The 27,358-nt window shown below is 35.8% G+C and overlaps 1 pseudogene across 1 annotated transcript; it reads right to left on the reverse strand.

The window, feature by feature from the left end:
- Nucleotides 1-1,442: 1,442 nt before the first annotated feature.
- On the reverse strand, nucleotides 1,443-18,669 carry LOC114282017 (cysteine-rich receptor-like protein kinase 7; annotated as a pseudogene). The gene is made up of 11 exons (XR_014341270.1): nucleotides 18,001-18,669; nucleotides 16,721-16,731; nucleotides 15,808-16,088; nucleotides 13,817-13,904; nucleotides 11,946-12,357; nucleotides 3,725-3,859; nucleotides 3,277-3,407; nucleotides 2,956-3,166; nucleotides 2,477-2,714; nucleotides 1,999-2,149; nucleotides 1,443-1,909 (listed from the first exon to the last, which is right to left on the reverse strand). The product of XR_014341270.1 is annotated as a cysteine-rich receptor-like protein kinase 7 (transcript).
- Nucleotides 18,670-27,358: the final 8,689 nt, after the last annotated feature.

Consider the following 27,358-nt stretch of genomic DNA (forward strand, 5'->3'; position numbering starts at 1 on the left):
TCCCCTTGGCGAAGCCCACGGGTGGGAATAAAAGAGGCCTTTTTCTCGCCATTAGCACAGACTGAAAAGCTCATAGTTGATACACATTCCATAACCCATTGGACCCACATCGGATGAAAACCCATCTTCTTCAAGACCGCGGCCAAGAAATCCCATTTTATTCTATCATAAGCTTTATTGAAATTGAGTTTTATAGCCAGTGACAAACAGTCCCTACCTTCTTCAATTTCAAAGAGTAAAAGTTTCATGAGATACTAGGATATTATCTTGGATCATCCTCCCAGAAACAAAAGCTGACTGGTTTGGAGAAATTAGGAGACCAAGGACTTTTTTCAGACGATTGGCCAGAATTTTGGTAATGATCTTAACACTGAAATTACAAAGACTAATTGGGCGGGAATGTGATAACTTTGAAGGGCTACCAACCTTTGGAATCAGTACCAAATTCATTTTATTGAGCTCTTTTAAGTATGTGCCCTTCCACAAAAAAGCTTCGAACAACTTGACAAACCTGGTTGCCCACCACATCCTAATAGGTTTGGTAAAAGAACCTAGGATAACCATCTAGCCCAGGTGATTTAACAGCACCTCACTGGAAAACAGCAGTTCGAACTTCTTCATCAGACGGTTCGTCACTTCTGTCACAAGTGGTTGAACCACAGAGAGGGCTTCACTAAAATTTCTTTCCCCTTCACTTGAAAACGATTGAGAGAAATACTCAAGCAAGTGGCAATTTATCTCTAATTCTGAATCCATCCAACCTCCATTCTCATCTTGTAGTCGAAGGATTCGATTTCTCTGACGACGGCATGAAAAAAATTAGAGTTTTTATCCCCATAATTTAACCATCTGACCCTGGACCTATGATGTAGGTACATTTCTTCTCTTGCTAGCAAATCTTCCAATTTTGATTTGATCTGATATTGAAATTCAAAATTTTTATCAGAAAACGGTTGAGATTGGAGATTTGCCAAATCAACTTTCAAACGAACAATCTGAAGTTGAAAACCATGTTTGTGCACAAGGGAGGTGATTGAGCCAAAAACTTAATTCAATGCACCTATTGTGTTTGCCAAATCTAATAGCTCAATCTTGCATATGTCATCTACACAATATTGCAATAATCAAGTAAAACACAAAAACACAACAATATACATGGAAAACTATTGGGAAAAACAATGCCGACACAGCCTATTAGATACAATATTAGTTATTAAATGTTACTTCATTGCTTATCATCTTCACAACCAAAATTTGATAAATAAGGAATTATGGTGGTTTGAATAATTAAATTTTCTACTCGTTACAAATATACTTTTTGTAGAGTCGGGATTAGAATGGAATCACTATATCCAATATCTTAAAAAATAGATAACATGTTTTTTACGAGGTAACTCATCCTAGTCCTACCCCTGTAGCGACAAAAGTACAATCCTTTATAATGTCTTAATAAACTCAAACATTATTCCTTTAAAATAAAGAAATTCAAAAGAGAAAAAATAGAAAACAAAAACTCATACAAATATATTTGTCACTTCAATCTCAACCTAAAAATCTATCGAGGGTATAACTCGGTAATTGAAGCTTCATTGACTGACATATGGGTGGATTTACTTTTTGATTGATTGAACTCAGATACAACATAATTATTCTCTTGGAGTAATGGTATCTCTGAATTGATGGTACTAAGCGCAAAAGGTGTTGGTTCTAAAGGTAATGAAAGAGTAAGAGAAAAGCTATTAAGCATGACAACAACTGAAGCCATGGTTGGTCTTACAACTACATTTTCTTGTACGCATAGCAGCCCAATATGAATGCATCTCATTATTTCACGTAGTGAACCTGAGCCATCCCTCAATGCAGGGTCTATCAAATTTGATATTGTTCCTTCTCGCCAAGTTTTCCAAGCCTACAAGAATCAATATGTGCAATAAGCTTTTAGGGGCTGTAAAATTTCATGGGACTTGTAAGTTGTCATTGATATTAATTCATACTTACATAACTTAAGAGGTCCTCTACATTATCCTCATTTTGGAAACAATTATTCTTCTGACCACTCACAATTTCCAAAACTAAGACACCGAAACTAAACACATCTGACTTGACTGAAAATTGGCCATGCATTGCATACTCTGGAGCCATATATCCCCTGTAATGTTTAATATATTAGTGGCAATAATAGATTAGAGTAATATTGCAATGACTAAACTTTTATATCAAAAGATGTATATGAAATGACATGTCATTATTGTATTGATTGAAACCAACTCTCTTTTATGACCTTATCTCTATAGTTACCAATTCTTAATGATTATAACAAAAATGGTTTGTTAATTTTTTTTTATTTTTTTTCTTATTCAAAGCATATTTTGTATACAAAAACAATTATCAGCATATGAACCAAAACCATTTGGAAATAAACAATTATAGAATGTTGATTTTAATCATACAATGCAGGGAAAAATTTAGCACTTACTAGGTTCCCACGATTCTGCTTGTATTCCCTTGAGTTTCATCTAATACAAACAATCTTGCCATGCCAAAATCTGAAATTTTGGGATTCATCTGTGCATCTAACAAAACATTGCTAGCTTTGAGATCACGATGAATAATTCGAAGTCGTGAATCTTCGTGAAGATATAGAAGTCCACGAGAAATGCCTCTTATGATCTTGTAACGCATATCCCAATCCAATTGTGCACGATTAATGGGATCTACAGATTTATTCATGTAGAAGGTTGAACCAAAACTCAAAATGGATTAAATCATCTAAAAATGTACTTCAAGGATTCTAGTTTTAGGCTTTATCATATGATGAAATGATATTTGGATCAAGATATATTTTCACTGTAGTGTCCCCTCTTCGATGCAAAGCGATGACAATGCATATTTTAGGTACGTCAAGATGAAGTTGATAACAATGCAATGTATAGGAAAACAACACAACAATCATACCGAATATGAAGTTATTGAGGCTCGAATTGGTCACAAACTCGTAAATAAGAATTCTTTCTATTCCTTCAAGGCAGAATCCCAATAGTCTAACCAAATTCCTGTGTTGAAGCTTGGCAACTAGCATAACCTCGTTCTTAAACTCTAGTTCTCCTTGTCCAGAATCACTAGATAGCCTTTTCACAGCTATTTCTTGTCTGTTTGGGAGCCTACCCTGAAGATGAACAAAATTCATGTTAAACAAATTAAACTATTTTTAGCAAATATAAAATTTAATTTTAAACATGAAGGATCCATCATATTCGTAATTGAATATTTAATTACCCAGTAAACAACACCAAATCCACCTTGTCCGAGCTTATTAGCATCAGAGAAGTTATTTGTTGCAACACTAATAGTCTCAAAGTCGTATTGCAAGGATTCCACTGTGCTAATTTCATCCATATCCTTACAAACTGAAACAAGTTAATAATTATGTCAATAAAAGCTATAAATGAAAATATGGATCTTTTAGTAATGTTGATAACTTCCTTTAAATCATAACCATCTTATATGGTATTCCAAATTAGCATCCTAAAATTTTCCACAGGCACATTAAGAAGGTATCTTTTAATTTCCTCTCCAAGATTTATTTTTGGCAAGAACATACTGAGATAATTGACATCATTTAGAGTTGTTCTACTTTCTTTTTTTGATTTGTTAATGGTTTCAATTGAAACAAAATTGTATTAAAGTCCACATAGAGATCTAAATAAAACTATCTTAAACTTACTTTCAACATTCTTCTTTGGCTTCCTCTGCTTTCTCTTTCTTAAGAAGATGCAAATGCATACAATAAGTACTATCACAAAAGAAATAACCGAAACAACAATAATGGTGACTGTTCGAGTTGTATTATCATCATTTCCTGCCAAAAAAAAAAAAAAAGAAAAAGAAATTATCTCTCATTAAATCATGCTATAACTATGGATATTAAACGTTCGATGCGTATCTAAGTAAACAGGGATATATAGTTGTCGAGATCCATGAATTGCAACCAAAAAGAAAAAGGGGGATTTGGTAATAGCCCGCTCACTATCTAATTTGTCTTTCAAAAGGATAAGAATCATATAAGTACTTTCAAAACCCCCTAATATTTTAAAACTTGTTTCTTTTACTATATTACCCTCATATCTATCAGTTCTCCTATTAAGCCATCTTCACTGTGTATTTCAGAGTAAAATTTAACTCTGTATAAAAGAAAAATTTTACTTTAAAAAACTAGTAAAATGTTAGACTCTATACAAAAGTAAAATTTTACTCTATATAAAAGTAAAATTTTACTCTGAAAAACGAGTAAACTGTGAGACTCTGAACCTAAAAGTAAAATTTTACTCTGTATAAAAGTAAAATTTTACTCTGAAAAACGAGTAAACTGTGAGACTCTGAAGCTAAAAGTAAAATGTTACTCTGCACAAAAGTAAAAAAGCGAAGGCAGTGTTTGTGGCGGCTGAAGTGTTTGGCAATGACCACCTCTTGACAGTAAAATTTTACTGTCATTCTAACACCAGAGTAAAATTTTACTCTAATTCTCTCAAACAAAAAACAGAGCAATAGAATTAGAGTAAAATTTTACTCTCATTATCTGAAACAAAAAACAGAGCAATAGAACCAGAGTAAAATTTTACTCTGGTTCTATCAAATGAAATTAGATAAAAAACAACAAAAATAAATAATAAAAAAAAACAAACAAACAAACAAAAACAAAATAAATTAATCAACAAATCAACATATCTAATTGAGAAGAAAAACTTCTAAAACTCGATCAACAATCACAAATCTCAATGAAAAGAATACATGTGTTCAACAACACTCATACACACAAATATATATATATATATATACATATATTTTCTTGTTTTTCTTACAGCCGTAGAGAGATCCAGAGACTACGCGGACTCTGTGCTGCGGATTGGGATAGAACTTTCGTCACAAGTTCAGTTGTCGTTTTCTTCACTGTTTCACCACATCAAACTCTGAACCTTTCACTACATTAGCATGGTAACCGTATTCAAACTCCGGCCTCACCTCCATTGAAGCATTCTTCACGTCGACACCACCGTACGCAACATCATAACCTCGAGAAGCTGACGGGGATTGAAGCTGCTGTCAATGAGGTCGTCGTTTTCAACGTTGCCTTTGCTGCTGAATCAAAAATCCAGATCTGTCGTTGCTCCTGCTCAACTGTGAGATCTAAATCTGTTGGTTCCAGATCTAGATCCACCACCACTACCGGGCGTGAAATCTGTGATGTCCGTCGCTGATCTTGGTAGAATAGATGAGGAGAGAGACGGAGAAGGTGGGAAGATCTAGTTGAGGGGTATAATAGTCTGATAAAATATTTAAATAATAAATTTTGTCTTTTATGCAAGGCTTTATAATTATGAGGGAGTTTAGAAAGTATAATTTTTTTCCTAGTCCTTTTAACAATGAAAGGAAGGTAAAGGGGGTTTATAGCTAAATTTCCCAAAGAAAAACACACATGACCCCGGCATCTAGTTATTATCTTTTGGGACGTCTTTCAAGAATTATCCAAGCTTGATTACTAATTCTCCTAATAACTTAAAATTGGGTTAAATTAATTTTTTCCCTTTGTGGTTTAGGGCTGAAGCATTTCCCTCCTATCATTCAATTATAGCTAGAAAGTCTCCATATGATTTTGGACTAAAATACTATCAACCCATACCACAGGACTTCTTAAATTTTAAATTAAAATTAGATTAAAAAGTTAGCAATTGCAATAAATAGCTAAATATTTAGGATTAATTGTGATCTAAAATATGATAAAATTAAAATTAGAATAAAAATTTAAGAATTACAATAAATAATTAATAATTAAGAATTTATAATTAATAATTAATAATTAATTGTGAATTAATTGAATTAATACTAGACATTATAAATTATGTATCTGAGAGGTGTGAGAGAAAGAAAATAACAAAAAATAAATAAATAGGGTTTGACGGTATTATAGTCATTTCACATCTATAGTTAACGGTTGCATTTTAGTCCAAAATCACATAGGTGGCATTTAGCTATTTTTAAAAGACAGGGGAGTAAAGCACTATCAAGCCATACCACAAGACTTCTTAAATTTTAAGTAAAATGGTTCAATTCATCATAGTCTCTAATTCTCTCTCCTTTGTGTTAGTTTAGCTCCTTTGTGCTGAGTGATTTGAGTTTCACTAAATGAGAGTTGAGTGAAGAAGAACATAAACTGAGTGTGCTTTCCCTAATTATTTGTTGTTTGTGTAGTTGTGCTTTACATGGAGCTAAATAGAGTCTTTTAAGGGTTGAGGGATGTTATAAAATTTGAAAGAGAGGAAAAGAGAAAGAAAAAAGAAACTATGTATTAATCATTAGTGAATAAATAATGAATACAAGACTGCTTTATATAGGAGGAGAGAGAGTTAAGTTTGGTAATCCTAAGTATGGTAATGAATATAATATGGACATAAATATGAAGAGAATATATATACTATATTTAACACACACACACACCCCTCCCTCAAGCTCAAGGTAGTAAGGCAGATATTAACTTGAGCTTGGCAAGAAAATCAAAGTAACGTCCTAGAGGATGAGCCTTGGTAAAGATGTCGACTGTCTGATCGACAGAGGTAACAAAAAGAAGACGAACAGTGCCACGAGTAACATGTTGCTGTATCAAGTGACAGTCTATCTCAATATGCTTGGTGCGATCATGGAAGACAACATTATGTGCAATTTGAATGGCACTCTGTTTGTCATAATAGAGATTGGTGGCAATAGGATGAGAAACTCCTATATCAGACGGAAGCCAACGAAGCCATACAAGCTCGTGAGTAGTGTCAGCAAGAGTACGATACTCAGCCTCTATACTAAAACGACCAATAAGAGTTTTTTTCTTGCTACAGCAAGCAATGAAAGAGAGTCATCCAAGAAGAAGCAGAACCCTATAGTAGAGTAGCAGTCAGTAGGATCCCCTGCCCAATTTACATCAGAAAATGTATATAACTGTAGAGAAAGGGTGAGTGGAGCAGTGAAGACCATGAAACATAGTGGCTTTGAGATAGCGCAAAATGTGAACCAAAGCATCAAAGTGCGGAGAACGATGAGCAACCATAAATTGACTGACAATGTGAACATCATAAGCAATGTCTGAACAAGTAACTGTGAGACAAACAAGATTGCCAATGAGCTGACGATATAAAGTAGCATCATACAACAAATGACCACCAAGAGGTGTGAGACGAGTCTAAGGATCAACTGGAGTAGAGGAAATCTTGCAATCGGTAAGACTAGCTTGAGCTAATAAATCAGAGGTATCCTGAAAAAGAAAATAACTAGAGGAATCATGAGAGATTTCCAATTTGAGGAAGTAGCTAAGCAAACCCAAATTCTTTATCTCAAACTGATGACTACAGAATTGTTTGAGACTATAGATACCTACTGTGTCATCCCCGGTGATGATCATATCATCCACATAGAGAAAAAGAAGAAGAATAGTACCATGCTCTGTCTTACAAATAAATAGGGTAGAATCATAAGCACTAGAGAAGAACCCGAAGTCACAAATGGTAGAACTAAACTTGGCAAACTAAGCCTGAGGAGCTTGTTTCAAACCATATAAAGCACGATGAAATTTGCAGACTTTGGATAACGGAACCGAGGAACCAGAAGGAGGTTGCATGTAAACTTCCTCAGTCAGATCACGATTGAGAAAAACATTCTTAACATCCATTTAACAAAGATTCCAAGGATGTGCAGCAGCAACTGCAAATAAGCTGCAAATGGAAGCAAGACGAGCAATAAGGAGCAAAAGTCTTCTCATTGTCAACCCATATTCGTAACTGAACCCCTGAGCAACAAGACGAGCTTTGTAACGCTCAATAAAACCGTCAGAATGGATCTTGATCTTGTAAACCCATTTGCAGCTAACAACACTTTTGCTAGGAGGAAGATCGACCGCATCCCAAGTATGAGTTTTATCAAAAGCCTACAGTTCGTCAGTCATAGCTTGTTGCCAAATAGGATTAGAACAAACTGCTTGATAGGAAGTAGGTTCATAAGAAGAAAAAGTAGTGGAACCAACAATGAAATAAGAAAGAAGTACAAAAGGTTAGGTTACCTGAGTAGAATAACGAAGAGGTACCTCTGGTGCAAAAGATAATGTACTAAAATCAAGGGATACATGAGGCTCACAGGAAGAGGGAATGAGGACACGACTAGGAGCAGGAGCAGGAGCAGGGGTAGAAGCAATAGCAGGCTCAAGATCAAGGAGTGGTGCAGTAGGACTAGGAGACGGAGCAAAATCCTCAGGATAGGCCAGAGTCATCATGTCAGAAGTGGCATCTGTATCAAGCTCATCAAACAAAAAAGAAAGATATGTAAAGAATGATGTAGTGGGAGGAGTAGCCATCATGTCAGGTTTGATTTTTTTTGGTAGGGGAAGGGACACGGTTGATAGTATAGAAGATATCAAAAACGTTCAGGACAAGAAGAAGATATTAAAAGGGCACGGACAATATCTAAGATATGGCGATGTTTGCGCTCAGTACAACCATTTTGTTAGGAGATACCGGGGTAAGAATAGTGAGAAAGAGTGCCATTTTGACGAAAGAATCTCAAAAAATGAGTTTCTTTGTATTTGGGGCATTATCAGCACAAAAAAATTTTGATGGTGGAAGAAAACTGAGTTTTGACAATTCGTGAAAACTCATAGTATATTTGTTGTAACTCAGAGCAAGATTTCATAAGAAATAATTAGGTAAAACGAGTGAAATCATCGATAAATATGACAGTATTTAGATCTCCCCATGGTGGCATTAGGTGAAGGCTCCCAAACATCAGAATGTATGAGATCAAAATGTGCATGAGACATAGAAGTACTAATATTAAATGGTAAAGAAGGTTGTTTTGCAAGTTGGCAACATAGACAATCTACTTTATTATTTGGAACAAGACCTAACTGACCACTTGAAACCAGTGATTGTAAACGACCAAATGATACATGACCTAACCGAGAATACCAGATACCAAGAGGAGAACTAGTAGCAGGAGGAACATCAGTCTGGACAGAAGCATGACTGGATGAGGGAATGCGAAGATGGATGAGCTCATACAGACATCCATGTCTACAATCTACCCTAAAAGTCTGTCCATTTTCAGATCCTGCACAACACAACCAGTTGGAGAAAAGAGAACATTGATACCAAGATCACAGAGTTAACTAATAGAAATAAGATTAAGGATAAGGTTTGGGATTAGATAAATATGAGGAAGAGAGACATTAAAAGTGGAAATATGACCTATATGACTAACATTCATTTGGAAACCATCAGCAGTGTGAATAACAGGTAAAGTAGAAGAAAATGTAGTGGACGAGAAAAGTGTAGGGTTAGAGGTCATATGGTTGCAGCATGTTAAATCAAAAATACCAAGAAGAAGTATCTAGAGTAATTGAAAGAGCAGTAGAGGGTGTACCAGAAGTAGAGCTAAAAATAACCTTTTTCACTATGGCTTCAATATCATGACGAGTGCAGGTTGGTAAAGGTTCAGGAGTAGCAAAAGAGCCACCTAGAGAATGTTGAGCATGTAGCTGACGATTGGTAGCAGTGAAGGCAAAGTGAGCCAAAGAGTGATGTTGACTATGAGTCGTAAGTGGCCTAAAAGAGCCACCGTGCTGATAAGAGTTGTCTAAATGATCCATTGAGTGAGCAAAATAGGAATCACAAAGAGGGATCAATGGTGTCGGAGTAGAATTGGGTAAAACAGAGTGTATCAGTGAATCTAGAGGGTCGAAAATAGTTGGTACCGGCTAAATCGACCCAAAAATAGATGTCTAGGTGCAAAAATAAGCCAATGATAAGGTGCGGTGCACAATAGTAGAGAAGTATGCGGCACACAATAGTAAAGGAGGGTGCGGCGCATGACAGAGACAAAGGCACAGGGGTGCTGAGGCAGAGGCGTGACTCACGATAATAAAGCAGGTGCGAGTAGCACGATTGTAGCAGAGGCACAGGGGTGCTGAGCTAGATATCAGCGATGACGTGCACAGAAGCATGAAAGTTGACGTTAGATAGGGCTAATGTAAGATGACATCAGCAATGAAGGCATATAGGCGCGGCGTAAATGGCTGGAACGTGGCTAGGGCTTATGTCAACAACACAGAGTGCTAAGAGAGTGCACATGAATGCGTGTGGAGAGCATGGCGACAAGGAGGCGTGACATGCCTCTCTTTGGGCAGCACATGAGGGCGTGTCTGAGGTCCAATAAAGATGTTTCTGGCGGCATTGACTTCATCTTGAGAAGACGAACAGTCTGGTGTAGTCAAATGGTTAAAACAGTAATGATATGCAAAAACAGTATGATCTAATGGTTTGATGATGACAGAAGCAACGTGATAACGCTGCTGAAGAATAGATAAGGAGTCTAGAAGAAACACCTAAGCTCTAATACCATGTTATAATGTTAGAGAGAGAGGAAGTGAGTGAGAGAAAGAGAAACTCTGTATTAATCATTAGTGAATAAACAATGAATACAAGACTCCTTTGTATGGGAGGAGAGAGTTTTTTTTTTTGGTGGACAACGGGCCGGAGGAGAGAGAGTTAGGCATGATAATTCTAAGTATGACAATGAGTACAATATGGACATAATTATGAAGAGAATATATATACTATATTTAACAAGTGATTTGAGCCACACATTTATATGATGTATACTGAGAGTTGTGAGGTTAAATACTATGGATTGAGTGAATTTATCCCCTATAAGAGTGGTGTACTAATATTTAAATATATAATCTCTCTTTATATGCAGACTAAGGAAGCTGTTGCAGAGTGTTGTGAGTTCCTATGTTGTGGATTGAGTAATGAGAGCCCATATATTGAGAGTCTAATCCTAGTGTTGCTATGTGGTTTGTGTTACCCTATCCTTGGTAATGCTTACATTCTGCTTCATTGTTGGCAGGGCTACTTGAGTTCTAAAGGTATGGAATTGATCTCTGGTGGTGGCTGCAATTTGTACCCTTCCATGGATGCAATTGGTTACTTGATTTATGAAGGCAAGAAGTTGATGAAAGGTGGTGGCTGCAATGTGCGCCCTTGCATGGAATCAATGGTGGTTACAAAATATTTTTCATTATATTATGTACATAAACTCTCATTTTAAATTAAAATTACATTAAAAAGTTAGCAATTACAATAAATAGTTAAATATTTAGGATTAATTGTGATCTAAAATATAATTAAATTAAAATTACAATAAAAATTTAAGAATAACAATAAATAATTAAGAATTTATAATTAATTGTGATTTAATTGAATTAATACTAGACATTATAAATTATGTATATGAGAGGTGAGAGAGAAAGAAAATAACAAAAAAAAAATAGGGTTTGACAGTATTATAGTCAGTCATTTCACATCTTTAGTTAACGGTATTAACAGTTGTATTTTAGTCTTAAATCACATAGGGAGCATTTGGTTATTTTAAAAAGACAAGGGAGTAAAGCACTGTCAAGTCATACACAGGACTTCTTAAATTTTGAGTAAAATGGTTCAATTCATCAGTCTCCAATTCTCTCTCCTTCGTGCTGTTTTATCTCACATGTGGTGATGCATACATTCAAGCATGTAAAAGGAGCAAAATGCAAATTTGGTAGGAAATTTAGTCGAGGAAACTTGAATGTATGACCTCTGACGATTTGAGTTCAAATCCCACATTACATCACTAATTGTACCAAAAAGCTTAAATTGTCAAGAAGATTTGGTGAGAACTCCTCATTTACAGAATTATATTATGAACAGGACACTGTTATTTTTTTTCGTGCACGAAGGACAAACAGGGTGATTTTTTCTTGTGTTGAAATAAATTGTGCATCATCTATGATGTTTGAAAATCTGCATACAAAAAAAAAAAAAATGATTTACTATTTCAATACGTTCACGACCAAAAAAAATATAAAAAAGTCTCACTTTGATTTTTCCCTTGAGGCCTCACATGTGGTTGAGCCGGCTCTGCTGGTGGTGATAATGGTGGTGGTGAATCAGCTGGAATCTCATTAAAGAAATTGTAGGTCTCAAACCGATAATTACAACTTGGTGTAGCAAATCTCCCTCCTTGTTTCCCAGCACAAAAGCTTGGAATAGCTTCAATAGCCTTGGTTCGACAATCACCGCATTGCTGCTCAGATAAATCAGGGGTGCACTGCTCAAGTCCATAAATAGTTTTGAACTCCGGAGCAGTTGTGTTTCCAGCTGCAAACTTGCGACGATGGTCTCCTGACGAAGCCTGGCTTCGAAGGCTATCCAACAAGGTTCTCAGATCATTATTGAATTGGTCCAAGCTTGTATTTGTTACATAATTTGTGAGAGATATGTAAAATATCTGAATTGATATTGTGAAAATGTTGTATCTGTTGGTTACAAGAGGAATGCTTACTTATAGAGAAAGCACCGAAAGAGAAGAAGACATAATAATGAAGCATAATGGAAAAGTGGTGAGTGGTGTTTCTTCTTTACCACCAAAAGAAGAAAGGATTCCTATCCCTATGCTCTGTATCTGATCATATACTATTATATATTATTATTATACTATATCTGATCATATACTATATTATTATTATACTATATACATATGATATATTACATGATATTACATTATATATTAACAGCCCCCCTCAAACTCAAGGTGGAAAAACATTGACCAACTGGAGTTTGGAGACAAGTTCAATGAAGCGGCCAGGAGAATGAGCTTTGGTGAAGATATCAGCAGGTTGATCAACAGAAGAGATCAGAAGGAGATGAACAGTACCACGAGTAACGTGTTGACGAATAAAATGACAGTCAATCTCAATGTGCTTGGTGCGATCATGAAAAACATCATTGTGAGCAATTTGAAGAGCACTGTGATTGTCACAAAAAAGGTCAGTAGCACCAGATGAGGTAACACCCAGATCAGGAAGAAGCCAACGAAGCCAGAGAAGCTCCTGAGTAGTATCAGCAAGAGCACGGTATTCGGCCTCAGTACTGGAACGAGCAGTAAGAGATTGTTTCTTGCTGCGCCAAGAAATAAGAGAATCACCCAGAAAAAAGCAGAACCCAGTAGTAGACCGGCGGTCAGTAGGATCTCCAGCCCAATCAGCATCGGAAAAAGCACGAAGCTGGAGAGAGGAGCGGGCGGAATAATGAAGACCATGAAACAGGGTGCCTTTGAGATACCGAAGGATACGAATTAAGGCAGCATAATGAGGGGTACGAGGAGCCGACATAAACTGGCTGACAATATGAACAGCATAGGCAATATCAGGACGAGTAACAGTGAGATAGACAAGACTGCCAACCAGCTGACGATATAAGGTAGCATCAGAGAGAAGAGTGCCATCAAGAGGTGTAAGACGACTCTGAGGCTCGAGGGGAGTGGAGGCAGTCTTGCAATCCGTAAGACCAGCACGGGTGAGAAGATCAGAGGTATACTTAGCCTGAGAGATAAAAGAACCCGTAGAATCATGGAAGATTTCAAGACCCAAGAAATAGCTGAGAGGACCAAGGTCTTTCATCTCGAAATGATGGCTAAGAAACTGTTTAAGGAGAAGAATACCATTGATATCATCACCGGTGATAATCATGTCATCCACATAAAGTAAAAGCAGGGTGGTCCCGTGAGCTGTTTTCCGGATAAAAAGAGCAGTATCATAAGAGCTGGAGGTGAAACCACAGTCATGAATAGTAGAGCTGAACTTGGCAAACCAAGCGCGTGGAGCTTGTTTGAGACCGTATAAGGCACGCTTAAGTTTGCAGACTTTATGAGGTGGATAAGTAGACCCAGGGGGAGGTTGCATGTATACCTCCTCGAGAAGATCACCATTAAGAAAAGCATTGGTGACGTCCAGTTGATAAAGATCCCATTGGCGGGAGGTAGCAACAGCAAGTAAGCTGCGAACAGAGGTGAGACGAGCAACAGGAGCAAAGGTCTCTTCATAGTCAATACCATATTCTTGGTTAAAGCCTTTGGCAACAAGGCGGGCTTTGTAGCGCTCAATAGAACCATCAGAACAAGTCTTGATTTTGTATACCCATTTGCAGCCAATGGCAGATTTGCCAGGAGGAAGATCAACAATGTCCCAAGTATGAGTTTTGGCTAAAGCCTGCAATTCAGTAGTCATAGCTTGCTGCCAAAGAGGATTAGAGCGAGCCTCACGATAGGAGGTCGGTTCATAAGTAGAAAAAGCAGTAGAACCAACAATAAAGTCACGAAGACGAGTAGAAGGTTGGGTTACCCGGCGTGGGCGAGCAGACGGAGGAGGAGCCAGAAGAAGGGACTCATCAAGAGGGGGGGAGCCCGAGGAAGTAAGAGCAGGACCATCAGAGGGAGCAGGGGCATGGGACAGACCAGCAGGTAAGGCGATCTCGGGAGAAGCGAGCAGGGGCGGTGGAGAAGGCGGATCAGAAAACTCAAGAGAGGCTGGCTTGGGTGGTGGAGTAAGATCATCAGAAAACAGATCGGTGGAAGGATTAGTAAAAAAGAGAGAGGGTGAGGGAACAGACAAACGGAAGAGAGAGAGAGAGAGAGGAAAACATTTTGTGTTCCCAAAAGACCACATGACGAGAGATACGAAGCCGTTGGGAGAGAGGATCCCAACAACGATACCCTTTATGTTCAATACCATAACCCAAGAAGCAACAAAGGCGGGAACGAGGTTCAAGTTTGGTACGTTCATGAGGTTGGAGAAGAACAAAACAGGCAGAGCCAAAGACCCGAAGGTTGGTGTAAGGAGGACGGGTGCCATGCAGACGCTCATAAGGAGTGTGATTATGAATGACAGGTGTAGGGACACAATTGATAGTGTAAGCAGCAGTGAGAGTTGCCTCGCCCCAAAACTGTTCCGGACAAGAGGAAGATAGGAGAAGAGCACGAGTAGTGTCAAGAATATGCCGATGTTTCCGTTCGGCACGTCCATTTTGTTGAGACGTACCAGGACAGGAACGATGAGGTTGAGTACCATGACTCTGAAGAAAGGAAAGAAAGTCAAAATCTTTATATTCCATGGCATTGTCGGAGCGAAAAATTTTAATAGTTTTAGAAAATTGTGTGTTAACCATTGTAGCAAAATTGTAATAAAGTTGTTTGAGTTCGGAGCGAGTTTTCATAAGAAACAACCATGTAAAACGGGAAAAATCATCAATAAAAACAACAAAATAGCGGGCTCCGCCCATAGTGGGAGTATGAGAGGGTCCCCAAATATCAGAATGGATGAGATCAAATGGTGCAAGAGAAACAGAGTCACTTTTATTAAACGACAAAGCAGGTTGTTTAGCAAGTTGACAGGACACACAATCTAAAGCATCAGAACTGACAGGACCTAAATGACCACTAGAAATTAAAGTTTTTAAACGACCAGCAGAAAGATGGCCTAAACGACAGTGCCAAAGCTGAAAAGGAGATAAACGAGGAGCAGTGGGAGCAGTGGTAGGAGCTGTGATCTGAGGGGAATCCGGAACATGAAGATGGATAAGTTCGTAGAGGCGTCCATGCTTACGGCCTATCCCAAGGGTTTGCCCCGTCCGAGGGTCCTGCACCAAACAACCAGTATGAGAAAAGGTAACAGTTAGACCATGCTCACATAATTGACTAATGGAGATAAGATTTAAAGTGAGAGCAGACATAAGATAAACATGGGATAAAGATAAGTGAGAGGTGGAAACAGAACCAACATGACTTACAGACAGAAGAGACCCATCAGCAGTATGGATAGAAGGAACATGAGGAGTAAAAGAGATAGGAGTAAAAATAGTAGAGTCAAAGGTCATGCGATTACAACAAGCTGAGTCAAAGTACCAGGAAGTGTTACCTGCGGTGACAGACAAGGCAGGAGAGGAAGGGGTACCGGATTTGTGCCAAAAATGTTGAAACATGGCTTCGACATCTGTGTGAGAGAAGACTGGAGTTGAAGGATCTATAGGGACAGGGGGAGGTAAATCCTCTGAGGCAGCAGCAGCAGTGTCTTGAGCAGGGAGTGATTTAAACGGAGTCCCAGAACGATGGGAGTTGTTGCGTGAAAAATGCCCGGGGGAAGGACCATTGCGAGAAGCACGGGCGGGATTGCGGAAGCAATCTTGCTGGAGATGACCAGGACCAGTCTTGTTGCAAAACCGACAGAGGCGAACAGGACAATTAACCAGAAGATGAGTCGACGGAAGACTGCGATTTTGACAGTAGTTGCAGAAAGTTGACTGTTTGAAAGGTGACTTCTGTGGTGAAGTTGACTGCTTGAAAGGTGACTTCTGTGGTGAAGGTGGGGAAGGAGAACTCCGAGTCTGGGGAGTAGCAAGAACAGAGTCCACAGGGTGCGGATGGAGAGTACCAAACCGAGTTTCCTCGGACAGGAGTTCAGAAATTGCTTGCTCAAGAGTGGGTAAAGGAGTGCGATGGAGGAGAGAGGGGCGTACGGGCTCAAAACGGGAAGTAAGAGCCATGAGAAACTGAACCAAGCGATGTTGGTCACGGTAAGTAGTAAACAAGGTAGCATCCTTAGTACAATCCCATGGAGGTTCAGAAAAAGCGAGCTGATCCCAAACATAATACATTTGGGAGAGGAAATCATTAATGGTCTGAGTTGTTTCTTGGCGCATACGGTGAAGATGACTCAGAAGCTGATATTGGTGAGCAAGGCCAGTAGTCTGATAGCATTCTTGTAAAAAATCCCAGATGTCCTTGGCAGGAGAGGAAACAGAGTCAAGTTGAAACTGACCAAACTGAAGGCTGATAGATGTAATAGAAGTATTGCGAAACCAGGTAATGATCTGATAGTTTTTACTATCCCAATCCTCCAGACGATTGATATATTTGGCAGCGGAGTCCGTGGTGGCAGCGGTTTCGGTGGTTGCGGGGATGGGTTTGCACACATCCCCAGTGATGATGCGCCAAAGTTTCTTTCCTTTGAGAAATCCAGACATAGCTTGGGCCCATAAGACATAGTTAGTCCCGTCAAGAACAACGAAAATAGGATGATTAGAGGAGTTGAGGCGATCCATGAGGGCAAAATCGTACTTTCGAGGTAGAATTGAAAAAATCCGAGGGTACCATTGAATTCAGAAGGTCGAAATTAGTAGGAATAGAGTGAACTGACCAAAAAATAGGACCAGAAAGGCACTAAATTGGCTTGTCAAAGTGAGTGGAGTAGTCTGGTCAACAAATCCGGTCAAACAGATGATGTCACGGTCGACAGGGCTGATGTCACAGGCGCGGCGCACGTTAGCAGAGAGGTACGCGACGCACGTTAGCAGAGAACAGCAGGCGGTGCACAAAAAGCGCGGCGCACGTTAGCAGAGAGGTGCGCGGCGTACGTTAGCAGAGGACAGCAGGCGGCGCACAGAAGCGCTAGGGCTGACGTCGGCTGACGTCAGAAACACGCGGCTCACGTTAGCAGAGGAGGCCGCGGCGCACAGTAGCGCGGGACAGTGTATGAGGCGCGTAGAGCACGTCGGAGAACGAGGCTGCGCGTGGCCGGAAGTTCTGGAGGCGCGTGGAGGCGCGTGGAACCTCGGCTGGTGATGAATTTTGTAGCGGTGGTTTCGTCGTGAGGAGACGAAGAGACTGGTGTGGTCTAATAAGAAAAACAGAGAAGGTCGAGATATGCAACAGTCTGTGATGCAGACGAGAGGCACAGCAGTCTGCGTAGAAAAGAAAAATGTAGAGACTAGGCAAAACACCTGCGCTCTGATACCATGAGAGATATGTAAAATATCTGAATTGATATTGTGAAAATGTTGTATCTGTTGGTTACAAGAGGAATGCTTACTTATAGAGAAAGCACCGAAAGAGAAGAAGACATAATAATGAAGCATAATGGAAAAGTGGTGAGTGGTGTTTCTTCTTTACCACCGAAAGAAGAAAGGATTCCTATCCCTATGCTCTGTATCTGATCATATACTATTATATATTATTATTATACTATATCTGATCATATACTATATTATTATTATACTATATACATATGATATATTACATGATATTACATTATATATTAACAATTTGGATTCGGCTGGGAAAAAGGGGGATTGTCTGTCACAGTGCCATTTATGTAGTTGTTTGAGTATCGCAGCATGCAAAGCTCGTACCATCCAATGGCCTCCTTTTGGTTAGGACAAACTTGTATGAGCTTACTAGTGGCGTTATTGATACAACTGCGACAGGTCTCGAGCTGAACGTCTCCTCTGCAAAGCACAATCGCGTTAACTCTGTCAGAGTTTTCGCCAACTGAGGAACTGTAAAACCCGTATTTATCGGTGTTAAATGATAGAGAGGAGAGGAGGGTGTTGAGGTTGGTCTGGTATGTGCTATTACTGGTGTAATTACTGGTTTCGGTACAAGAGTTGAATAACAAGTCAGGCTGGGCGATGGTGAGACCAACAAGATTTGTGAGAATGAGAGAAAGGAAGAGGAGCTGAGTTCCAGAACCCATTTTTCAGTGTATAGTATACACACAATATGGTCAGGGTTTACAGTAGCATAATTCTGGTGAAGATTTATGAACTAGAGGATTGGTACAAAGTTGCTTTGGTTTTTAAAACTATATAAGCAAAAGAGGAGGCAGCTCTTGACGGGTGCTATTTGGGTCGTTGAGATGGATTTCTTATCTCCCTACTATAGGATATGGAAATGAGAAACTTGCTGAACGAGTCTTATCTTGATGAATTTTTCAAATTACAATGTGTACCTCATTTATAAAAAAATAAAAAAAAAATAAATAAAAAATAAAATTAAGTCGATCTAATAATTATAGATATGTTAGTTTTATTATTTTTGTTTTTTAAAATATAAATTGTCTAACTTTTAAATAATATTTGTCATTTTTTTTTTCAACTAAATACTATAAACTAATGTGAATATGATTATTAGATCAATTGATTTTTTTCATGGATGATTTATACATCATAGTCTAAAAAATGAAACGGTTCGGATTGTTGAGATGTGATCCATTGTGCGCGTCTTTGACCTATACAGTATCATCCAATTTACGGAGTAAACTGGAGAGGAGTTGCCTCCAAATCATGGTTAGTTTTAAAATGAAATTTTTGGTGAAGTAGGTAATTAAGAATATTATATTTTGTTTCGAAGATTGGAATATGATGATCTGAAATTACATTCGGGCTCCATCTAGATAGATGTGAATTTTAAATCAAATGTTATGATATTGGATATTATAAAACAATTAGAGAGTAAGTTATTATAGGTGGATAGAAAAATAAGAAATGATATATATATTGTAGTAATTATGAAAATCCAAAATTACATTACCATTTTTCTTTTAAGTTACTTGTCATCCAAATATATAGTTAGGGTTAAATTTCTTTCAAATTCAAATATGAATTTGAGAGAACTTTAGTGGCACGTGGATTTCACCATATAGGTCTAGTTTCAATAATTTAAACCGTTCATTTTGTAGAATACTTTGTGTATATTATTTATGGAAATAATTAGATTTATTCTATTATCATAATATTTTTATTTTATTATATTTGTCTCTACAAAATTGAATCGTCTATTTTAAAAAACATATGTCGTCCTTTTTTTTTTTTCTAGAAACAAATGCGATTAAAATGAAAAGATTATAATTAGCGGATAGATTTAACTATTTCTATAAATGATATACATTAAGGATATAAACTGTTCATATTATCAAAATTGAATCCGTAATGAATCTTACAAGTTCCTCAAATACTCCCCAATTTGATCCTCAAATACTCCCCAATTTGATGCAAGCATTTAAGTTCGATATGATTTATCGTTGTCTTTGATTAATTAACTTGTCTACAGAAAAAACATACCTTTTCATCCTTGTGTTGCCAATTCTGTACTTTATTATTGGTTTCATCAATAAAAACTTTTTTTGAGGATTAGAAAAAAAGAAAGAAAGAGTAAACAACATGGTCAAGTTTTTAAGATATTATAATACTGGACCGCATATTCCTAATTATAAATCATGTGGCTAGTTAAGGAAGACACGCCATCAATTAAAAATAGATTATTTAATGAATAAAGTACTACTCCTCCGTTCTAAAATAATGATTTTTGTTGGAAAATGTAAATTTTTTTTTAATAATATAATTATTACATTTTAAAAAAATTAATTTTTTAAAATTATACTTTATAATACATTTTTTAGAAATATCAAAGTCATAATTATACTTTTTATATTATTAATGAATTTTAAAAAATAACAAAATAAAAAATTTATATTATTTTTGTACTTAATTTTTAAAAAGGGAATGATATTTTAAAATAATAGAAAATGGAATAAGCAATTAATATAAACCTCAATCACCTTGTCTTAAAGACAGTTTTGAAATTCTAAACATTATTAATGCTTTGTTCACACCACGCTGGTCAAGAAAATGTTGTCCTATGACCACGTCAATGACAATGATAGACTACTTGTCATCATGGTTTTAAAAATCAAACCGGATCAACCGGTTGAACCGTCGAGATTTTGGTCTGGATATACCTTCTGAATCGATCGAAGCTAAAAACCGGTGTATTTAAGAAGAATCGGAAAAACCAGCGGTCGAACCGCCGAACCGGTTGACTAGGCACCGGTGCACCGGGTTATTTAGATCGAAAATTTTGAACTATTTTGGATATTTTTTTTAAAAAAATTTTCTTTTCTTTCTCTTTCTTATTATATATATATATATATATATATATATATATATAAAAGAAAACTTTAATTGAAAACTCTTTTTCAAGGGTCTCCTCTTGTGAGGAATCCCATTAAGAGCTTGAAATTATTGTGAGAGTTTCTACCTATTTATAAGAAAAAAAATCTTCCAAAAAAACTCAAAAAATTCATGTGGGATTCAATCAAATTTATTGGAGGTAGAATTGAAATTTTGATATCCCTCCAAAATTTTAGTTCTTCTTTCAATTAAATTATTTGAATTAAAATCATATAGAGGGAATATTGAATATTTGATTTTCTCTTCCATAATTAAAATTATTAATATTTTAAAATATATTATTATATTTTTTAGTAGGAAATTATTAGGAGAAATATTTAAGATAATTTAATATTTTATTTTTTTTAATTTTTAATTTTATTACTTATATTTTTATTTAAATATAAATTTAATATATTTATTACGTCACGGTTCGATTCCGGTTCAATCTAACGGTTGAACCAGTGACCCATCCACCCGATCACTTTTCCGGTTCGATCACCGGTCTGATTTTTAAAACATTGCTTGTCATAGTAAAATTTTTAATGTCATTTGAATGATGATAAATTAGTGCAAATTAAATGAGGACAATTGAATAATCACAAGTATCAACAAAATCACTTGTTGTCTTTTGGTGTCCAAGATTTCTTAGTCAAACTAATTAGGAAACTGCGAATTCAATTTACTTAACAAAGTCTAACATTGCAGAAATCATGATTGTTGAATCATTTTGAGGCTAACATGGTCATTTGTTACAATCTTAGGATTTTAATTTAACGATTCGGACTACATTAAAATTTTTCTTCAATGATTTTAAAATTATTTAATATAAATTATCATTATTGATAATTTCTCATTTTATTTTATATAAAAAATAAAATCTTATGATTTTCCATCCAATTTTACAATTGTTTGGTTTAGTCAAACTCGGCCAAAAATAGGCATCATTTTTATTATGGCTTTCCTATCAAAGTAGGACGGCAAAGCAACTCCAACGCTCTTCATTTTTATTATGGGCATCATTTTTATAATGGCTTTTCTAAGGAACCAATTAGTTTGTATTTGAATTATAAATTTTAATCGAAATTTAAAAGTAAAATAAAATGATAGGTGAAATATAATTATATTTCATTCATATTTCACTTGTATTTTTTTATTTTTTATTCTTTTCATTTTTAAATTCATGATCCAAATACAGTGTAAAAGATTTTAGGATTTTCAATTTATTGATTTTTTTTATTACTTATAATAAACCCCTAAAATTTGTAGTTTCATATACAGTTGAGAACTTCATCTTGAAAGATTTTTGTTTTGCTTTAATTTGTTTTGTTTTGTTTTTTTTTAAGTTCAAATTAGAACATGATTCACAGTGGATGAGAGTATAATAATTCTTAAAATATGATTCACAATGCATGAGAGGATGAACAATTTGTGTTAAGAAAATATCATTTTATCTCTTAAATTATCACTCAAAAATCAATTTAACCTTTATTCTTTTAATAATATTAATTTTATATTTAAACTATTCAATTTTGCAACAATTTTATCCTCACCGTTAATTGCCGTCTATAATCAAATAGGAGTTGCTAATGTGGTATCCAAATTTCATTTGAAATTTAATTTTACCACAAACTTTTCTAAAATATCAATTAGATCCCTGAATAAAATGAAATTTGAAAGTCTAATTAATATTTTAGAGATAGTTTAGAGGGTAAAATAAATTTTCAATACCACGTCATCAATTTTCATTTCATTATAAATGGAAGCTAATGATAGAGATAAAATTAATTCTAAATCAAACAATTTAGATGTAAAATTGATATTATTAAAAAAACTTAAGTTGAATTGAATTTTGAGTACTAATTTAATAAGAAAAATAATATACTCTTTTTTGTTTGCATAAATATTATACATATATATATATATATATATATATATATATAAGAACCGCTTAACAGCTTGAGATTCGTCTTTTTCTTTCGATTTTGCCATTTCATTTGGAATAATTTACTAATAGTGGTCTATATGTTGATTGAAGATTTTTTTTTTGTAATTATGCAAACAATTCTTGGTTAATTACGCAACAGATTTTTTTCGTAATTACGCAAATATTATTGGTCAATCATAAAATAGATTTTTTTCGTAATTACACAAACATTCTTCGTCAATTATGAAACATAAATATTTTATTATTTAACAAATTATAAATACTCTCATAAGGTTTGTTTAAAATGTAAATCGGTCTTATAATACTAAAAATTACAACCACTAATACTCAGGTAAAAAAAAAAAACCCAAATCTCTATACAATAATAAATTATAAAAATTGTTTATTAAAAAATATTTCTCATATCATTAAAAATTATTAATTGACTTAATGATTTATTTGTTAACAAAATAATTAACTGAATTTTTTTTCATATCATTAAAAATTATTAATTTACTTGATTATTTACTTATTAATAAAATTGATCATTTGTTATGCGAGTATAATTTATGTATTAATAAAACTAGTTATTTGTATATATAAATATATATGTATTTTTTTCTTCTTTATTAGGTCAGTGAGTTATCTTAGTAGTTTTTTTAGATGGGAGAATTATCTTAATATTTGTTTTATATTTATCTGTTGAAAAAAACTACACACTATAAATTTTTTCTTTTTTATAAATTCAAAAAAAATGTTAAAGACTCATAAATTCACCCAAAATGATATGGTAATAGAATTGGAATCTACATCATTGACAAATCAAAAAATGATATATATATGATACGACATAATTTTGTTATATATCTAATGATTTATTCTATTCAATTTCATAAAATAATATTTTAGTTTTTTAAAAAATTATCAAAATACAAAACTTAAATATACTGTAATAAAAGGTCGTGCCTTGCACAGGCCTTCTTAAACTAGTACATATATAAAAACCGCTTAGCGGGCTTGAGGTTCATCTTTTCTTTCTGATTTTACGTTTTCATTCTGAATAATTTACTAATGGTGATCTATATATTGAGTGAAGGTTTTTTTCGCAATTACGCAAGCATTCTTGGTCAATTACGCAAGCATTCTTGGTCAATTACGCAACAGATTTTTTTCATAATTACGCAAACATTTTTGTTCAATTATAAAATAGGTTTTTATGTAATTACGCAAACATTCTTGGTCAATTATAAAATAGGTTTTTATGTAATTACGCAAACATTCTTGGTCAATTATGAAACATAAATCTTTTATTTTTTTAACAAATTACAAATACACCCATAAGGTTTGTTTGAAATATGAATCGGTCCTATAATATTAGAAATTGCGACAATCGTTTGTTATAAATTTTAATTTAACACAATACTCAGGGGAAAAAAAAAACTATTCTCCTATGCAATAATAAATTATCAAAATTTTTATTGAAAAATATTTGTCATATCATTAAAAACTGTTAATTGATTTAATGATCTATTTATTAACAAAATGGTTAACCAAAAAATATTTTTCATACAATTAAAAATTGTTAATTTACTTAATGATTTCTTTTATTAATAAAATTGGTCATTTGTTATGCACGTATGATTTATGTATTAATAAAAGAGTTTATTACCTAAAAGTCCTATTTATAAATGCTATGGTAACTTAGGTCTTACTTAAGATTTTTTTTTTAACCAATAAGTCGTATTTAATAAAATTGAGAATATTATTAGTTTTTCCCAATTTTTAAATCTAAAAATATTATCAATTTTGCATAGTAATATTTCAGATAATTGTTTCACTAACTAATGAAAAGAAACAAATCACGATATTAAACATTTTTGCCGTTTTACTGATTGGTTTGATTCAAATATCTAATAAAATCGAGAAAATTATCAGTTTTTTCTAGTTTTAAAACTAAGAACATTATTTGTTTTTTTTTTTTAAAGGTTGTTTTTCTTAAATTTTTTTTTTGCATATCAATATTCCATCATCATGCTCTTTTATGGATACAAAATTTTCAGTTTTGCACAAAAAAATAATTCAATCTTTTCAAATTTTTCAAAAAAAAAAAAAAAACTTATTAGTTTTTTTTTTTTTGCAATAATTTTTTTTAATTTTTTTTAATTTCAAAGTTGATGTTTTAAAGTTTTGAAAATCAAAATAAATGTCAAATTATCATGTTCCTTTATATATAATCATAAATGATGAATAATTATTGTTTGAATGGAAATTTCGACTATTAAAAATTTAATGGGATTTAAAGGTCCAAAAAATCTTAGTTAAGACTTAATAGAGTATAAGTTCATAAATTAGAACTTGTGTGTAAATGCTCTTAATAAAATTAGTCATTTATATATATATATATATATATATATATATATATATATATATATATATATGTATGTATTTTCTTAATCTTCTTTATTAGTTTACTGAATTATCTTACCAGTTTTATTTTTTATTTTTTTTTATGAGAGAATCATCGTAGTATTTATTTTATATTTATCTGTTGAGAAAAGTTACACACCATAATTTTTTTTTTAACGAATTCGAAATAAATTTTAAAGGCTTTGTTTGGAATATTCTAAATAAGTTTATTTTTTGACTTTTTATAAAATATAGGTTGGGTTTGAAATGATGTGGTAAAGAAATGATGTGACTTAAATAAGATGATGTGACTTAAATATGATAGTAATTTTTTGACTTTTTAACTTTTTTTGAAAATGCCAAACTTAACCTTACATCCACCTAAAACTGATATGGTAATAGAATTAGAGTTTACATTATTAAGTATATAACAAAATAAAAAATAATACATATTGTATCACATAATTCTATCATATATATATATATATAATGATTTGTTTTATTCAATTTTATAAAATAGTATTTTAATTTTAAAAAAATCATCAAAATATAAAACTTAAATATATTATAATAATCCAAACTTTGCCCGTGTATATTGAGAGGGTAATTTATGATCTGGAGTTGGGCCGAGGTGACGGCCGAGCAGGTTGAGGGCCCAACGGTGTATAGGGCCGAGCTGATCAACTATCCGCCCAGAAATGGGCTGAGAGAACTTGGGCCGGGCAGAGTTGGACTGAGTGTGTGTGCCACCCCGGACCGTACAGAAACCGCTCGGCCAGGAAGTGACCGGTCAGACCAGGATGCTCGGTCCGAGGATGGTCGAAACCGGACAGATCGAGAGACCGGCGCCCGGAAAGGCGCAGTCAGCCGAGGTAGTTGATTGACCGGCAAGAAGGCCAACCAAAGGAGGTGCCCGGGCTAGGCTTTGCCGAGATGCCGCCTAGCCCGGTCCTTCATGTGTTTGTCCGGCTAGGCGCATGGGTTTGAAGCATGACATGGCCGAGGTAGAGCAGCTCGGCTGCCGAGCTCCAGTTGTGAAGTCAGGCAGTTGAGGTTAGGTGGTGAATGGCATGGTTTATGCTGACAGATGGGATAGCAGAGCCACGTGTCAGGAGAGGACTGGGAGTGGATATGGGGCTCAGAAGGTATAAAAGCATGACTGCGCCCCCCATACGCAGGACGAACATCTCTGTAAGAAATTCTTACACTCAAACACTCTCTCCCTTCTCTCTATCCATCCTAAGGTGTGTGCTAATTTGACCGTCGGAGGGTGTTTCCGGCCACACACCGCCGGGTAGCTCACCGTTATTTGCTCGCAGGTGATCGGATATCGACGGAGCTCGGAAGAAAGGAGTACGGGCTTGCCGGAATATTTGCTCCCCGTACAATTGGCGCCGTCTGTGGGAAGTTTTCAGACAAAACATTGTCTTCCAGGCTCGTCTGATCGCCGTCCATGGCGAACAACGACGAGTTTCCGTTGTCCGCCATCGACGGAGCCACCCCGGAGTATACCCGAAGGAGAGAGGGACCACCTGCCGTCCATCCAATGGCTGACTTGGGGACGCCCACTGGAGGACAGTCAGGAGACGCGCGGGATAAGCGCGGAAGGAGTCATGGGCGTTCACAGAGTCCAGACGGTCACCGGCGGAGAGACTCGCACGCCAGGCGACTGGAAAACAAGTTAAGGGACCAAGACGCTGTCATCAGGCGGATGGCGGCGGAGATGGAGGATCTCAAGCGGCATGTCAAAGGGAAATGTGTAGCTGGAGTGGGAGACCATAGTGAGCGCACCCCATCCCGCCGGTCAGGCGATCAGAGTCAGCGACGTACTCAGTCCATTTCCATCACTAGGAGTTACCAGGTTGGTGATTCCGACGTGCATGCAGAAAAGTCTAGCGCGCAAGACAGCACCTACAAACCCTCACGTCCGGCGACGACGTCGAGGTACTCTTATTCTGCTCAGTCAGAGGACCTACGGGCAGTGTTAAGGGAGCGGGCTCGCCGGCGCGAAGCCCAGAGAATACCAGCTTTCCAACGGCTCTCCTACGGGGTTCACGCCAGCGAGGAGGTCGGAATGCCTCCACCCCGCCAAGCAGTGCCAATATTTGAGGATACAGACCTGGCCAGGCTGAGTGCCACCCCTTTTTCCCTAGAAATAGAAACAACACCGCTTCCGGCAGGCTTCCACCAGCCTAAGTTCACGCTCTACGACGGCAAAACCGATCCTTATATGCATGTGAGCCACTTCCGACAGGTCATGGCCGGACATAGGCGAAATGACGGACTTATGTGCCTAATCTTCCCGTCTAGTTTAGGTGAGCTGGGCTTAAAGTGGTTT

This window comes from Camellia sinensis, chromosome 9 (assembly GCF_055761805.1).
Source record: "Camellia sinensis isolate YWXY chromosome 9, ASM5576180v1, whole genome shotgun sequence".
Lineage (NCBI taxonomy): Eukaryota > Viridiplantae > Streptophyta > Magnoliopsida > Ericales > Theaceae > Camellia > Camellia sinensis.